Raw genomic sequence first — 15,772 nt, 5'->3', positions numbered from 1 at the left:
TTGCTTCAGAGGTAGAGTTGGTTGTTCCTGATTCTGAGGGTCAGAGGTCTGAAACCCGCCTCCTGCAGTCTACTTGTCCTTTATCAAGACATTGAATCCAAAATGTCTTCCAAAGACATATCAACAACAGTTTGCATGTGAGAGGGAAACTAGTACATTAGACTCTGCAATGAGCCCACAATAACACAAGTCATTTCAATTGAATCAAATATTTCTCCTTACAAAAGCTTTTAATAATGTCTTTGTCTTCATATGGTAAAACTTATTTAAACTATCATCAATAGTTCTTAACACTGAGGGACAGTATTGTGTTGTTTGTGATTTAGATTCATTAAATCACATTTCTTGCTTCGTATTGGCTGATAACAATGTTCATGTTCTGCAGTGTGCAGGATTGTATGCTGGTTAAATAGGTGGTAACATGTTGAGCCTCAACACTGCCAGATTAAAACTGCTGACAAAGTCGCCTAAATGCAGCAACAGGATCAGATCGTTCTTATATAAGTGCAACTCTATGGGAAAATGGCACAAAGGGCTCCCTGTCCTTGTAACTGTGTTTAACAGTGTGAGAACTCTGTTACTCATTCTAATGGCTGCAGAATAAACTGCTGAAAGACAGGACCACATCTGACATCAAATAAAATGTTAAAACAATTACATAAATAGTAATAATGGAAAACTATGTTCAGTTCAAAATATTTGAATTGTTTATGCTTATGGCCCAGCAGAATGAAGGCTGAGTGTGTTGCACTGAGCTCCTTTCATTTAACCAACTTATGTCATCATTTACTCTTGTTTAGTTTGTTTATTCCTTTTTGTTGCTTAGTTGTATTTTGTCAGTTGTTTCCTTGTGTTTCTGTTTCCTGTGTCTTTTTCTGTTGATAATCCTGAGTTTAGTTTTCAGTGTTTCCTGTTTTATGCTGTAGTTCCCTTTTTATCCATAGCCATTCAAAGTGAGAGTCGCTTCAACAGAAGTTCAAAGTTTACTCATTTTGTGCCATTTACATCCAAGACTCACCATCCTCAGTGACAGTGGCGGGCCTACAGAGATGTACGGACCAATCGTGGATACAGACGCTTTTATTATCAACCACCATTGGTGGTTTATTGACCCAGTGACAGGCAGCCACACACAACCTGAAGAGAGCAGTGGACTTATAGAAGGAGAAGGCATGGTGACGAAGAGGGAATTGGACAGAGGCTCTGCTAAAAGATCATCTCTCACTATTTGAGTGGACCTACTGGCTAGCAAACTGTCACAAAGCTGGTCCTTTGGGAATATTAATTAAGGACACAAGGCATAGGTACCGCTTGTAGAAACCCCACCTCACCCTCTCTTAAACCCACCTTGTGCAGGTATTCTGTTTTGGTGTTCATGTTGAAGTGAATTAGTCCTTAACCTTAGAGGTCATTCAAAAACATGTTCTATATGGTTAACTCCTCTTGGAGACTCTTTACTTTTAGTTGAAAATGTTGTTTTCAAAATAAGATGGAAGGGGCACGTCTGTGAGAAACACAGTGAAATTGTTAAATCTCCTTTTTGCTATTCCTTTCAAAGAACACTAAAATTCTTACATTTTCTAAATAAAGGATGTTGAGCAAGAAGTAAAAAGTCGCTATCTTTTTTAAATTTTGGTGTGGAAATGGTTTTCATGATGATTGTATTCGATTTGTTAATGTTTCCCTGAGGTTTAATAGCTCTGTGATTGATTCAAATTTACAAGGCTTATTCAGAGCATTAATAAATGGTTAATTATGGTTAAGTAAGGCTTATTCGGAGCATTAATAAATGGTTAATTATGGTTAAGTAAGGCTTATTCAGAGCATTAATAAATGGTTAATTATGGTTAAGTAAGGCTTATTCAGAGCATTAATAAATGGTTAATTATGGTTAAGTAAGGCTTATTCAGAGCATTAATAAATGGTTAATTATGGTTAAGTAATGCTTATATAACATCAACAATAATGATAGGTTAGGGTGTAAATTAAGAACGTCTACATGAAGATAAAGGAACAATCAAACATCTACATGAAGACCATGGTGTGGTCCACTGATCTCAACCTTTACCAAAAATAACTCATCAGTTGGAGGATGGACAAGTAAGTGAACAGTCATTAACCTTTAATAAACATTAATAAAAACAGTTTTGTCTTAATGACATGACTTAGCTGTGAACCTCAAGACATACATCTAAATGAACATCTTTATCAACCATTTAGTAATATTAGTTAATAGGCTTAATTAACATGTAAACCCTTAATTAATGTTAACAAGAGACATCTGTTAAGGGTTTCTTAATGTTCATTAATCTATTAATTTACTATCAATTAAGGCTTATTACTGCATTAACTGATGTTAATAGCATCCTTAATAAGGATTAAATAATGTATTAATTAATACTGTAGATAACATGAACACCCTTAATAAATTATTACTAGGCATTAGTTAACTGTTAGTAACCATTAGTTAAGGCTTAATAATGCCTTAACTAATGTTAATTAATGTACCCTTATTGTAAAGTGTTACCCAAAAGGTATATTTTCAGCTCACATTAATTATACTGTGTATTCCCCTATTATTTTTAAATCCTGCAACATAAAAAAAGATAATTCCCCTTATTATATGAAACCTGAATTATCAATTACAATCAAGTTAGAAGTTCATCTTCTAGTACAACATAAAAAGTGAGGGCATCATTCATCATTCTTTTATCAAACCTTGCTAGAATTTGAAATTCATGCAGAGAGTACATGTCATTTGGTGTTTATATGGAAAAAGCAATTGTATTTTCCTTAAACAAAAAAAGACAATCTAATGACAAATTGGTATAATAAGTACACCAGAAAGCAGGGAATAAAGGGTATGACACTCAAAACTTCCCATAGTAACCACATGTAGCTAGTGAGTATAGTACATTTTAGGTAGTGAGAATAAACGTTTAGAGAAGTGTACGTATGTTAGCATGTACCAGGATGAAATTAAGTTGAACCAAAAATTCAATTTTTGTTTTTTATTTTTTGGAAAATTGTATATCTCTGGGAGTGCACAAAATGGTATTTATCCACACATTTAGTTATGTGGGAGGGATGTCTCCTTTATTTATAAATGTGTGAGCTTTATTGTAGCAATTTCCTCTGAGCCTCCGGGACTCATGGACATATCTTGTGTTCTCTGTCTCGCCTTATCACCGCAGATCTATATTAAACAGCATAACACAGCCAGTGTATCATTCCACCTTTGGTGCACCTGCCATCTCTGAATCAACCACTCACTATTGGGTGTCTATCAAGACCATCTCATTTCATTCCTCTTTCCAGCTCTCATATCTCCTTATTTCTTCTCTCCTATATTAATTTTGGCAACACTCTGTGTTTATGTGTGCATGTATTTCTCTTTCTTAAATGTGTCAATGGATTCTATTTGATCTGCCCTGTACCGTATTCAAACAGCTCACTATGACTCCTGAGTTTGACATGTCTTTGAACTTCTTTTTTGTCTGCCAGTCTTCCCCTGGCTTTGGGTTTGAATATGTTTTGAAAGCAATCCAGATGGTCACTCTTTTTCTCTGACAGAAAATCCTGGCATTTACCTTCTTAACTTGTGCCTTCTGTTCCCTCAATCTCTGCATTTTTCCCCCTCTCGCCAGCCTTTCTGCTGATCCCTTGATACTGCTGCTGCCTCTGAAGAAGAGGAAATTAAACTCTTTTTTGTCAGTCCAATATGTCGCTCCTACCTGTTATCACACAGAAACCTTGCTTTCCAGCAATGCCTGTCTCTCACTCCCCTAATGAACTCATTTTGCACGAAGGAAGAATACATCCTTATCTCTGCAGCAGAGGCCCTTTTCTCTCTCTGACACACACTCTCTGTCTCTCTCTTTTCTCCATAGCTTCTCCTACATTCATAGTTCACATAAATGTTACCAAGATACAGTAAGGTTTACTTATTTGTAGAATTGTTATTAGAGGTAAAGAGATGAGAAACACAAGGATTTAAATAGAGAAAATGTATCCTTAATAATATTCCAACATGTATTCTTTGTTTTTAAATCCCAAGCTCCTGCAGTTCTCGTGTGGAAGTGTCCTCAGTGTGTGATATAAAGAACTTTGAACATTAAGAGAAATACAAAGGACTTCATCACAGCAGAATATTTAGGATTTACAAGAAAACAGAACAAAAGTATAATTAATTTAAGAATACTGTAAACTGGATAGCCTACAGTGGTTATGTCCCTCACCCCATGGGCGGCTGTGGCTCAGCTGGTAGAGTCACCGCCTCTCAACCAGAAGGTCAAGGGCTCAATCCCCAGCTGGGCAACATGTCCAATGTGTCACTCAACACTCAACCCCAAATTGCTCCCACTGCTTCAGTGGCAGTGTATAAATGGGATTAGTTACCTCTGATGGATGATACTACATAGCAACCACCACCATCAGTGTGTGAAAGGGTGTGACATGTGGTGTAAAAGCACCCTGAGTAGTCAGAAGACTAGAAAAGCACTATATAACCTGAAGTCCATGTACAGAGGCTGCAGTCCTGTTGGTTCTAATCCAACCTCTGCCCATTACTGCATGTCATCATCCCCTTTTCTCCGCCCAACATTCCCTGTCTCTCGTCAGCTGTAATAAAGGCAAAAAGGCTTTAAAAAAATAAATTAAATTAATTTAGTTTATCTCATACAAACAGTTGACTTAGTCAAAACCAGTCTGCCAAATACTGTAGTTTCACCAGAGATCACTTGGAGCTTAATCCAAATGTAAAATCCCCAGCCAGATGTGTTCCACTATCTGTTCTTTAAAGTGTCACTTCTTCTAATTCTACTTAACATGACATTTCAAATTTGTATGTGGTGTTGCCTTTTTAAGATATTTCAATACAAATAGACATGTGACTTGTAGTGTAGTAAAATTTTCCAACAGACCATCCAGGAAGTATATGCTCCAATGTTTTGGTGAACCATATTGTAATTACGTATCTATGTTCAATCAGCATGTTTCAATATTTGTGCTCATTGTCTTGGCTCATTCAGGGCCCGACGTACACCAGGTGCAAAGTGTCTTGGTGTGCAGCAGAGTCAATTGATATTTTCCAGCCACTGCAGTTGTCATTTTAACGCACAGCGCCCGTGTTGTTTGAATTGCAAATTAACTTGTGCCCCTGTTAGTGTTTCTATCTTGAGGATAAATGAGGAATGGTCAGGTGTGGTGGTGTGTTTGAGGATTTTAGACTAACAACAACCTGATGTGTTGAGAAGAAGGCCTGTACTCTTAAGTAACCTGCTTAGTTTGATTTACCCACTACCTGCTACTTGCTAAGATGAGTATAGTAGCAAGCAACGAGTTTGCTAACTAGCCTTGATAAACTTTTCATTTCAGTGAAATCAGACTGGCTTGGCTTGCCTGTAACAGACCTCCTCAGCCCTAACAATATATTCAGGCCGACATGTCAGTTGCTCACTCACGGCTCAGGCTCAAAGGGGATCATGCTTTTGCAGTCAAAGCCCCTAAACAGTGGAACAGCCTTCCCCCTACCAGGAGGTCTTCCCCCTCTGTTGACTCAAAACATGGTTTTATATGTTAGCATTTGACTCATATTCAGATTCTGAACAGGCAGTTTTTTTCTTTTTTGCTTTCTTTGTTGTTCTTTCTTTATTCTTATTATTTGATGTAAACTCCTATACTGTATATAGTTTCTGTATTGCATTGTACAACACTTTGGTCAGCTGCTGCTGTTTTCAAATGTGCCTTATAAATAAGGTGACATAACTTGACTTGACTTAACTTGTCCTGATGCTTTATTAGACGCATTGCTGCAAGATAATAAAAATACAAATTCATAGATTTGGCTTCACCGTTTAAGTTAGGAACATAGTTTCAATGAGTAATGTTGACTTCATGATGTTGGTTATTATATCAACTTACTTCTGTTTGACATTTCATTTCACATTTCTGTGAGAACAGATAAAGAACGACAGAAAACTCAATACGATTGACCTGATAACTTCAGTTTCTCCACCTTGAGTTAGTCACTAGACTTTCAAGTCACCTCCCCTACCAAGAGAACATTCTGCTAAAGTCTTAATGCAGGCTCAGTCTCTCATGTGCTGCTTCTAAATTATTGTAAGAGTAGATATGTGTAGAAGGAGTTTGCTTGTGTTATGGGGAGCATGCCTATGTTCCCACAGCCCTATGTTCCCACATTTCCTTTTTCATAAATTTGTATCAGATTTTATCCCCCTTTCTCCCAATTTGGTAGCTAATTACACCCAACCTATTATCCAGTAGCAATGGACTACAGATGGAATGTAGCTTTTAGCTAAATCTTGTGCGTCCATCTCTTTGTGTATTGCAAACATTTAATGTAAGTGCACATTGTCCTTTTAAATAAACAAACTAAACTAAGTAGCACAGAGGCCTCGCATTGACTAGCTTCCGGTCAGATCAGTTGAATGAAGCGCAGCAACTGGACGCAAATAGAAATGTGGGAACATAGGGTTTAATTTTGAGAAAAATCTTAGAAATGTGGGACCATTGGGCTGTGGGAACATAGGGCTGACCCCATGTTATGCTACATGTTATGCTCGCCTGCTTGCTAGCAAACTTACCTTGCTTGCTAACAAGCAGGTTTGGCATGTGACAGACCAAGCTTCTTTTTGTGGAGAGCAGTAATTTGTCTGCAGGAAAATAAATCTTTACAGCTAAATATCGTTATCTTTTGGCTAAATTAGCTATTTTTAACGTGGCCCTGGCCTTACCTTTTTCTGTAATTGTAAGCTAGCTGAGTTTCTTTATTGGGGCAAAAGCAGTTATACAAATGACAGACTGATGTCTACCTGAATTATTACATAATTGTCATCATTGTTGTTTTAAATTGATTTAGGATCATGTTTATGTAACTTTGTGGTCAATTTGGAGGCTGTAGTTGGTGGGTATTTGTGTTAGAATTAAATGATGTGCACTACACAACCACCTGTCATTAAAGTAAATGTAGTTCAAGAGCTACAAACACTGCTGCTCTCTGTCTGTATTCTGATTTATTAATGAGTTTATAATTAGTATGTAAAGTCATCATATGCTGTCTGGAGTTAGAGACATAAAGTTCAGCAAAGAATACGAGGTAGATTCTCATATTTTCTGAAGGCCATGAAAATAGAAATTTAAATTTTTTAACCCTTTAAAAAAACATCTCAACAGGTAACTGATCCCTTGATGTTTGAAATAACGCGTTGTTTATTTTTTTCCACAATTTTAGAATTTTCTGTGTAAAATCAGCTAAATTGTAAACTTAAAAACCCAAAGCTGACATTATTCTCTTTTAGGAACTGAGCTGCCTTCATACCAAAATTCATACTTGGGCCACAAAACAAAATATCTTTATAAAAGTTTGTCAAACACTAACTCCATTTTTTTTTTCATCCTGCAAAAAGGGTCTCGTTTTTATTGCATTATTCATATATGTTTGCTAAATTAAACAGCCAAAGTTCAACACCTCTGTTATATTCAGGAACCTGAACCATGTATTTCAACTGATCTAAGATTCACATGTTTTGACAGGATGTCCACTAAGAAAGTGTCAGTGGAAGTATACAGCAACGACGGCCCCCAAGTCTCAAGTCTCATCAGAATCAGAATCAGAATCAGAATCAGAATCAGAATCAGCTTTATTGGCCAGGTATACTTACACACACAAGGAATTTAACTTCGGTGAACTGTGTGGGGTTAAAAGTTTGTGTCCAGAGTGTGAGGGGTCTGCAGTGATGCTACCTGCCCGTTTCCTGGCCCTGGATCGGTATAAGTCCTGGATGGGGGGCAGGTCGACACCAAAGAATTTGTTCTGCAGTCGTGATTGTCTGTTGCAGTCTGTGTCTCTTTCAGCAACACACACTCACACACCAATAACTTTGCTTCCAGGAGCAATTTGGGGTTCAACGTCTTGCAATAGGTCACTCCACTTTGGGGACAGAAAGAGACATGGGCTTAAATGGCAATCTTGGAAGTAGTGAATTACCTGCAGCCATTAACAAATAAATGAAGCCATTGTCCAATTATTGCGTTACATTTCCTCCCATCAGAATCCACCCTCAGCCTTTATGGAGCTCTGATCCCCCCAGTGGTTGGCAATGTAAGCTACTCCAGATGTAAGGACACGATACACCAAAAAACCAACAGGGTGGGATATGTGGCCAATAAAACCCAGCTTATGTTGGGGAAAGTGATCTTAAATGAAACTGTTTGATGAAAAATGGATGGTCATAATTAAAGATGGAAGAATAAGCCACTGAACATCATGATGTGTAAAATGTTATCATTCAGATTTTTATATTCTGTTCTGGGTTCATTTTTATATACAGTAATTGAAGCAGCTTTTACATATCCCAGTTTAGGTGGATTGTTTGTAGTAATATCAGGTGTGATAGAGAATCACATGGGACAGCCATGCAGATAATTAAGAATGAACTCTGAAAAGCACTTGGTAGTTGTTATTCAACAAATAGATGTTTGACTGATTTGATCACAAGTGGACAGCATTGAGTTAAGTCCCTATAGGGATGCTGAAGCACCCTCAAATTTCATCCCAGCACCCCTGAAATATCACTGCATGTGATATCACTGCAGATCTTTTTAAATTTGAAAGGTATTTTGTAAATATCTTTGTGTTATTTTTTATTTACATTCCAGTTGAGGGATGGCCGACTCTACCAGCTGAGCCACAGCTGCCCAACAATGTTTTACTTTCACCACTGGTACCCCTGATCTGTGTGTGTGTGTGTGGGGGGGGGGGGGGGGATCCTAATTATGTTAACAACTACATAATAAAGATGATAACATGCATATTACAACATGCAAAAACAAAGTATTCCATATTTAAAATTCCTAAAAAACACCTTGTGGTATAAAACGCATGTTACTTATTATAATTGTAGTTAATAAAATGTCATTGGAAAATATTTCTGCAAATTTAAATAAGCACCCGAGTATCATTTACATTTGAAAATAATGTGTCATTCTTTTTAACCAGTGGGAGGCAGCATTGCTATCCAAGAACTCAAACAGTTCAGATAACATAACTTGAGCGGGCCCAGGAAAAATGATTGTTCACACTACCAAACCATGTGTCAACAGAGCAGAATGTTTCCAGTATGCTGCATCCTAAACCTTTGTTATCATGAACTTTCAGATAATTGATCTATCAATGAATACAGCATTCTGCCTGCAGCACAGGGAACAGCCACTCAATAGTGTAGTTGCTATTAATCTGCCTAGCAGCACAACAATTTCCATTTTATTTGTTTTAAGACCACTGACTTGGTGTAAATAACCAGTTTCATCACGATACAATATTGATTGTTTGGACAACAATATGAATTTTGCTGATATCACTAAGTCTGCCACGATACGATTACGATTCAATTCTAATCAGGGGCCTGCGATCGATTTCGGACGATATTATGTAATCATATAACACAGTTACATTTAATTTAAAGAAAAACAAAAACCTGTGTTTCACTTTTAAGTGACACATTTTTCATGTTTAAATGCAAATGTTATTCTTTATCATCGATCATAAAGAGCCCCCTGATTACCTTTAACTGATTAACAACTCTGCATGTTTCTTTCCTGCATTCTGCTCCATTTTTTTAATTCTCCAATTTGTGTCTTTTCTGCACCATAATATTATAATAATAATCCAGTTTGGTGTCCTCTTTTGCTTATTTTTCAAAATATCTTTGTGCTTTTAAAAGTATAATATATAATAATATAATAATATATAATTTTTTTTTTACTGGAATCTTGCTTTTGATAAATAGAGGGGTAGGGACAGACACATGGCCTCATGAGAGAGAAGGAGAGAGCTGCTCTCCTGCTTAGATCACTAAGCATCACGGCTGATGTTTATATGATATATTATAGGATATATTAAACATGATACTGTCGCACTACAATCCATCCATCCAAGGAGGCATAGACTTCTCTCTTTGTTTACCGACAGAGGCTGTATCAGACGCTACCCACACTATTTCAGCTATGGGTAGATAGCGGGGTGGGGGGGGGGGGGGTGCACTCACACTAGGCCCTGTTGACCCTTGATGAAGCACATTCCCCCGCTGGCCTGCACTCACACTGCTCCAGGACTATCTGGGCTATGGTTACCTTTTGTACAACATATGAATGGCTTTACATGGTCATGAAGAATGTTTAGTTTAGAAGACAAGGCAAACTCAAAAAACTAAAAATAAATAAGAAGGGACGCACACTCAAATCAGAGAACAACACAGAGAACAAGAATGAAACTTTACTGACTCATTTTAGTCAGATACATAACACTCTGGGATTTCTCGACAATGGAAGGCTGTCCAAAGTTTTGTGCCCGTGCCCATGCCTGTGCTCGTGCATGAACAACTGTAATGTGATGAAGCACACCTCTTCCAACCGCGCCAGGGCCAAGGACGCGTACCCCGCATGAGCACGGACTGGAGCACTCATACCTGGACTTTGAGGGTGGAGCGTGCTTGGGCACAGTACTGATTGCTTAGTGTGAATGCTTACTCATCAAGCTTTTACCCCTCCTTATTTATGGCATTCAGCCATTAGCCTAATCTATTATCATAACCATTCAGCTCCAGGGCGGTTGTTGGTAGAGTCGTCGCCTCTCAACTGGAAGGTCGAGGGTTCGATCCCCAGCTGAGCAACATGTCCGATGTGTCCTTGGGCAAGACCCTGAATTGCTCCCGCTGCTTCAGTGGTGGTGTATGAATGGGATTAGTTACTTCTGATGATACTACATAGTGATCACTACCATCAGTGTGTGAATGTGTATGTGTGACCTGCAGTGTAAAAGCGCTTTGAGTAGTTGGAAGACTAGAAGAGCGCTATATAAGCTCAAGTCCATTTACCATTTACCAGCATCAGCAACCAGATTAGGTGACCAATGTCAGTGCTTTTCATGTGTCAATCCATACTCAATAGTTCTAGGGCGACCATTAGGCAAACTGGACTGGTTGCAAAGGAAAGTTGAATTTGGTTACCCAGAGGCTTAGACCCTTGTCTCTGCTCTGAGCCTCTGAGAGGTAAAATACAATGCTGGACTTGCTTTAAGTCACAGATGAAAGGTTAGATGTAGCCAAGCTGTCGGCCAGTTCAGCTCTGTTATAACACAAGGTTAAATGGGACTTACTCAGAATGTGATTATACACTTGGTACAGTGTGCTCTCTCTACAATAATAATTGCTGATACAGGACATGTTGAAATTAATGCAGTTATTGAATAAATATCCCGCATTCTTTCATGACTTTTTTTTCTCCATCCCTTTTTTTTTTGCCTCTCCAGGAGTCGGGCACTTGTGAGGATGACCACCATTTCCAGCCCAGGAGGTAAGATCACTTCCCATATTGTCTGATTCCAGTCTGTTTTTGTTTTTTGGTACGATTCTTTTTAACACTATTTCATACCACACTAGAACCTGTAAGATAGGGCTGAAGCCACTAGGGGGTGGTAGTACATTGGATTTACTGTGTTTTTCAAATGCAGAACAGCACAGTTTGTTTTATCTTCAAAAGATATGTATCAAGATGAAACCAGGGTATCCACACAAAGAATCACAAAATGAAGATTCCCTTTGTTTGCTTTAACCAGTGAAATAAGAGTTTTTTTGAATTGTTTTACTGTTTCTACTATGTATGATAAAAGAAATAGAGCACAATAAAGTCAGCATATGCAATGGTTATGGTATCAATGGGCTTATGTTGAATCTAAAAAATTAAGTAATTTACTGAATTAGATGTTTTTTTTATGTACCATATAGTTAAAATTTAACTTTTGTTTTGAAAACATCACATCTGTGAACAGATTCACATAAAAACTGATCACCTGCCTAAGTCCTTTGTTTCAAGCTTCTGAAATATCTGGCTTATCAAAATGTGAAAAGACGTGTTCTGAAGCATTAGTCATTAGCATTTCTAATAATATCAAATCCCATTTAACCACAAAGATCAAACTGTCAGTCAGATTTCAACAAGTTTTTCAAACACTGCTTTTGTGCCGAGGACACATGCTCCCAATTATCTGTTAGGTAATACAGCACCAGCAGCTGGTGATCATGCTAACGGATGCATGCAGACACACATGCACGTGCGCGCACACACACACACACACACACACACACACACACACACACACACACACACACACACACACACACACACACACACACACACATACACACAATAATACATAAAGCTTCTGTCCCATACACCAGAAATGATAATAGTCCTGTTTTTTCTATTAATTTCAGTTACATCATACTCAATTTGCTCAGCTTTGGCACATATCCACTCTGGAACTATCAGCCCACGGTTCAATATGTATCTCAGCAGGTTTTTTTGGTCACAGGTTTTTGGTTTGGTTGGTTTTGAAGGCCCAGGCTGTTGGAGTGTTCTTTCGATTCACAAGCACGTATTGAAATGTGGATACCGTACTAAACTGTTCAATATTAAATTGACAATTACTGCATCCCTGGTATCCTCACAAACATGGGTTAGGGTTATGCACTCTAGCAAGTAGGGTGGGGCCAGGGGCATAGCTGAGTGACCCTTCTGTGGATTACATAAGAGTTAAGGTCCAACAAATGGTGTTCTCCCCACCCTACTATGGATTTAAGCAGCAATAAAAAAATATAAATATATATTGTAAAAGGTCCACTGAGACCGAGGAAAGCTCTGGATTTGACAGTGCACTCAAACATTAACTTCTCTTAAGTCTTTATCTCTTTTGTCTTTTCAACACAGTAACACACTGTAACTCTCACTCTGATTCTTCCTCCCTCTGTCAATATCTTCTTCACACAGACACACACAAACAGCTGTCTGTACCCCCCTGCACCTCACAATTGGAGTATAATGTTACTGCAATGCATTAATTACTCTCAGGCACAGACTGCTGCCTCAGGATTGACTTTCAGGGACATTGGTGAAGACATTTTTTGTCCAGAGTTACAAAACCAACCTTAGTTTGAAGGTTAAATAAGACTTCAAATGGTTGGGAAAAATGTTCAGAATTGCTGCTAAACAAAGAAGGTGTTTGTTTCTGACCTTTCTTGTGACTGCAGGGGAAATCATATGAGACGGCATGACTTGTCAAAAGTGGCAGCATTGCACAATATATTCAAATTGTTTCTATTTTCATTTTTTAAACGTCGAATTAAGAATCTTTTTTCTGACGTAACAGCACCTTAACCTAAAAAGACTCATTGGAAATGTTTGTGTGAGTCCTTGATTACAGTTTGCATAAGCTTCAAACCCAACAGAGGAGCCTTTATGTTGCATGGACAGGATGCTGAATGCCTGTTGTCTCTCTGCTGTAGAGCTTTTTCTTTGTCATGGAAGAGTTTGATGTGAGCAGAAGTTGATTGAATTATTTCAGAAGAGAGACAACATTTAGTCTGAAAGTAAGTACATTTTGAAGACTAAAACTGGACCAAAATGTTTTGAGTTTCTATAACTCACTCAAATGTGACTGAAACTCATTTTTTAAATAATCTTGACCGAGACTTGGACTAAATTGATAGTGGTTGCCAAAATTAACACAGCATGAAGGGATATTTTGAGCAATTGTTTTATAGTGTGTTAGAAGTATAGAAGTGGGTATTAAGCTACATGAGCTAGCAACAACATATTTGTATTTTAATTGAATCAGTATTTGGCTGTTGGAGCACTTCGTCACAGCCAATGAGAGCTTTTGTTTAAAGGAGGGGCCAGCCCCTGTTCTGACTGTACTGATGACTGACATTTCTTGTAGCCAATGAAATTCTCAAAACATGATCTGCCGCTTCTATCAATACTTTGTGGATGAGTTTTTCATGCACACACTGAGGAGATTGATTTAAAGAGTTTTGCCTTTTATTCACCTTTAACTTTATCGACAATTTTGATCAACAGCCATCTAAATTGTTTTTATTTTTATTTTACATTTTTTAAACGGGGGGGGGGGGGGGGGGGCAGCATCACTACAGAACAACAGTGCCTTTGAACTGCATGTTTCTTCCTTTCACATCGAGTACTGTAAGATATACTACAAGAAGATTGTGCACCATAACAGACTCATGTACCAGCCGCTGGACAAATGAATTCCTCTGCTGGTAAATTTGACTTCACTAAATGGAACCACATGACAAGAGCGAGAGAGACTGTGTTGCTTGCAGGGCTCATAGGACAGCCTGACTTGTGATGTAAAAGTTGTCCAAACAAAGATGAGTTATGGTAGGAGCATGTGTGTTCATGTGTGATGTGCATTATGTGTTATGTGTGATGTAATCAGATCAGCTGTAGGCAGAACACAGAGTGTATAGTGTTCACAGTCACCTGCCATTTGACTTCATTTTTATATCTTAACAGGTTAAGCTTCATGGGAATGTAAAGCTGTTTTTTTATTATTTGTGAGATGGATTGTCTTGTTCCCAGGAGAAGAGCTTAAGTTATTGTGTTGGTTATTGGAAATAGGCTTCCAGAAATTACATTTGAAATGAACTACACCTAGATGAACAAATTGTCATGTATGCTGACACATCAGTAGAATAAAGAATGGTCATTGGGATATAAAATGACCCAACACACATTTTGTCCATTTAGCATCTCAGGTGATCTTCCTATTCTCTGACTACCCTCATGTAAAGGCTCCTCTACACTTAAGACTAAAACATGAAGCCTACATGAAGTCTTTGGCCTCTTACAGGCACTGAGTCAGAATAACCTCAGCATGTTTCTCATTTGTCTGGCCTCTTATGTAATGTGATCACAAGGTCTGTACTTACTGAGTAAGTCTCCCCATTGAGCAAACCTGCCAAAGCAAAAACCTGTGTTGACGTGATAGACTCAATTTCATTAAGTTAATGAGCATGTGCCCTACAAATGGCAAATGGCCGTGGAATTGACACTGCTTCTGCTAATGAAAGAATGCACCTACGTACCATAATACAGGTGGGTACAGTCCACAGCAAAACAGATTCTTGTCAGTTTGAAGCAGACAAGTATGGAAGTCTAAGACTGTTGAGTTGTTGTTGATTATGTCTTCTCTTGCCGTTTTCTGCTGTACTCTGCTAATCCGGTGCATATTGTACTGCAGGAACTACATTCGTCAACAAAGCTGTCAATCATGGAATAATATATGGTGTCAGTCAGATAACTTATTTAAAAGAAACTTCTCAGAAAAAAGGTAACTTGAACATAGAATGCCATATTACTAACTACCATGACAAAAAAAAACTTCTGATGTGCAGTTTGACCATGTCCAGTATGTAATAGTATTAACATAGAGGAGGCAGTGTTTATGTCTTATACTGCAGCCAAGCAGAGGGGGGAGCTCTAAATCTTTGGCTTCATTCCCAGGAGGCTGTTGTGCAATCCATATTAATCTAATATACAGTCTGTGGTCCTCACCTTGACACTGCTCAACGCTCAGTGTTATTTCAAAAATTCAAAGTGAATTATAAAAGATGAAAAATGAATAGTGTCATTTTTTTAGTCTTCACTCACACGTGTTTATTCATAGTGAAATGTTTAAAATTGACAGGGACTTTGATTATATAGACAGATTATAATCATCAGGAAAAAAACATACAATGCTTATTGAAATAAGTATTACCAAAGTTTTCTCATGATATAGAGTGATTTTAATGATTTTTCCTTGAGGAATATGGTATGGAGGTTGCTTGATTCAGCAGTTCGGAGTGTGACTTCTAACGGATTTCAGTTCGTCACGGAGTGGAGTGGGGGGGCT

This window comes from Labrus mixtus, chromosome 9 (assembly GCF_963584025.1).
Source record: "Labrus mixtus chromosome 9, fLabMix1.1, whole genome shotgun sequence".
In the NCBI taxonomy this organism is placed as follows: domain Eukaryota; kingdom Metazoa; phylum Chordata; class Actinopteri; order Labriformes; family Labridae; genus Labrus; species Labrus mixtus.
Note: the sequence above shows the minus strand (reverse complement) of the source record.